Source organism: Octopus bimaculoides, chromosome 17, assembly GCF_001194135.2.
Source record: "Octopus bimaculoides isolate UCB-OBI-ISO-001 chromosome 17, ASM119413v2, whole genome shotgun sequence".
NCBI classification, from domain to species: domain Eukaryota; kingdom Metazoa; phylum Mollusca; class Cephalopoda; order Octopoda; family Octopodidae; genus Octopus; species Octopus bimaculoides.
The window spans coordinates 32,708,615-32,711,682 of record NC_068997.1 but is presented as its reverse complement, the minus strand read 5'-3'; positions in this window follow the sequence as shown (position 1 = coordinate 32,711,682).

The window sequence follows — 3,068 nt, the reverse complement described above, 5'->3', positions numbered from 1 at the left end:
ATATATATATATATATATATATATATATATATACGTTTATTACATTTTTTTTTTTCATTATTTGAACGCCCGTCCGTTGCCCGGAAATCTTTCGTCACACATCTGTGACCTCTTCAGCCACATTTTTCGCTTCCGTGTGTGTTCTTGCTCCACTTACTCCATTCTGTTCTCCTAAGATGTGTATCCTTATGTGCGCATGCATTTGTGTGTTTGTGTGTGTGCGTGTGCATGTGAGTGCGTGTGTGTGTATGTTTGTGTGTGTGTGTGTGATCATTTTTAGCAGCATTGTGGCCTTCCCCTCAGCCTCAACCTCCCATACCATTGTGCTGTTGCTGTCCTAAGACCCAAGGAAAAAAGACGAAAGGCACAGCTCCTTTATTCCTTTGTGTATATGAGTTTGTTCACGTTGTTGCCATCATGGTAGTTGTTGTTATTGCCATCGTCGGCACCGCCGCTGCTGCTGACCGTGTTAGTTGTGTTGTTGACATCATATGGCCGTCCATGAGGTTTCATCTGTGTGCGTTTGTGTGTGTGTGTGTGTGTGTGTGTGTGTGTGTGTGTGTGTGTTTGTGTTCGCTTCGTTTGTATCCATGCCCTTTATCAAGTCTTATTTATTTATATTATCTATCTCTGTCTTACATTTATCGCAGGTATGTGGCAGATATATTTATATATTCGTTTAATTATCTATTTATATCTTTATTATAGCGTAATAAACAGCGTAGAGGTTAAAGTACTATCAACACATAGTACCGACACAATACTTAGACAGATTACAGAAGCTACACATATAATAGTAGACAATATAAATGGAACAGTAACACCCCACACCACCCCACACCACATTCCATCTAAAATTTAGCTACGTAACGAATGGTAAAATTAATAAAAACTGGTGAAGATAGTCTCTGACAGCTGTACCTGGGATATCCCAACTATTGGAGCATCGTATCGAGCGAAGACTCTATAAGCTGGGGATACCGTCATCGGAGAAATATGGGTTAGACAGTGGAAGAAAGTTCCTCATCAGTGATACATGTTGTGGTTCAATATGTCCAGGAGAGTAGGAGGGTCCAAGTAAATACAGTTAGATCGGGTCTTCTTTACGTAAATCCATGATCGGAAGAAATGGTTAAGTAGTGTAGCATGGTGAGAAGAGGGTAAGAATTGTTATGCAGTGGACCATATTGATGGGAAATAACAATGCACACAAGCAAATCAAAAGTTGTGCATGGAATAAGGCTACATTCTGGTCAGAGAAAAGACAGGTAGGTAAGAGGCATGTATTGGATCTATATTGTTCAGGATATTGATGGGTAATCAGCCAGCATACAGGTAAACGGTCATTTAGGTTTTGTACCAACGTATCGAATCAGACGAATGAACATGCATTCCGCTGAGATAGTTTTTTACCTGTTTCAGTCATTTGACTGCGGCCATGTTGGAGCACCACCTTTTTAATCGAACAAATCGGCCCCAGGACTTATTCTTTGTAAGCCTAGTACCTATTCTATCGGGCCCTTTGCCAAACCGCTAAGTTCTTTCAGTTTTCGTCCACCAAATCCGTTCACAACGCTTCGGTCGGCTCTCGGCTCTAGAAGAAGACACTTGCCCAAGGTGCGACGCAGTGGGTCTGATAAGGTATGATGACATTGTCTACGATATTAGCATTACATAATAAGAAACGTGAACTCTGTCATCAGTATTGAGTACTTTTTCTTTTGCTGATGCGTATGTACATGCACGTACAAACATACAAATATCACACGTGTTTGTGTATATCTTTCATCTTCGTCCTTGTTTTATTTTTTCCTTGCAGTCATGCTGAGGCATCGCCTTCAAGGGTTTAGTCGAATAAATCGGTCAAAACTGATTTCAGCCTGGTACTTATTCTATCGGTTTCCTTCGCCCAGCCGCTAAGTTACGGGGACGTAAACAAAACAATAACCATTCTCCAGCGAGTGATTTGGGACAAACACAAACACGAGCCCATGCATATAAATGCACTCATACATACATACATACATACATACATACATATACGTGTGTGTGTATGCGTGTGTGTGTATGTGTGAGTGTACCCCTTCACACACACACACACACACACATATGCGACGGACTTCATCAGTTTCCTTCAACCAACTCAGTTCAAATGCATTGGTCATCTCGGTGTTATGGTTAGAAGAAACTTACCCAAGGTACCACGCATTGAGACTGAATCTGAAATTATGTTTATGTCGTTGGGCGGCAAACTGCCTACCACATAGCATGTAACTATACATATACAAACACACATATGTGTGTATATATATATATATATATATATATATATAGCGCATGTATCAAGGAATAAAAGCTTCCTTACATACGTATTTATACAAAATATTGACTCCTATTCATTGATAGTGCAATATAACAATTAATGATAGTGTAGCACTCTAATATAAATATATCATAAATATATATAATATATAATATATATTGTATGCATTAAGTATGCCATGTGTGAGTTGAATTCGAATTTTGCGATTTCGCCCAGTTGCTAAAAGTTAAATATTGAACGTGGAATATTCAAAACCTCTGTTCTTTGAATCATTTTCAACATTGACTTTTCCAGAGAAGCTGAGGTTTATTGAAATATCGATCCCTCGCTTGCTGATGATAACCGGGGATAAGAGATTTCAAATCCTGTTTTCCGGGCTACAGACTTTGTTTATATTTCCTATACTCAAATATTACGCTCTATAAAATATTTTATATTCCAATTCAGTTTTATATTGTATAAATTATCTAGAGCACTGTGCTATGTTTATGGAGGTTTTTATTTTCCATACGATGTGTGTGTATGTGGGTGTGTGTATGTGTGTGTGTGTGTGTGTGTGTGTGTGTGTGTGCACGTGTGCGAGCCTGTTAGTATGTATGCATACATGTATGCATATATACATACTTGCATATGCACATTTATGCATATATATGAATGGTTGTGTATATACTCACATGTATGTATTCATGTGTATGCGTATATATACATGTTATCATATATATATATATATGTATATATATATATA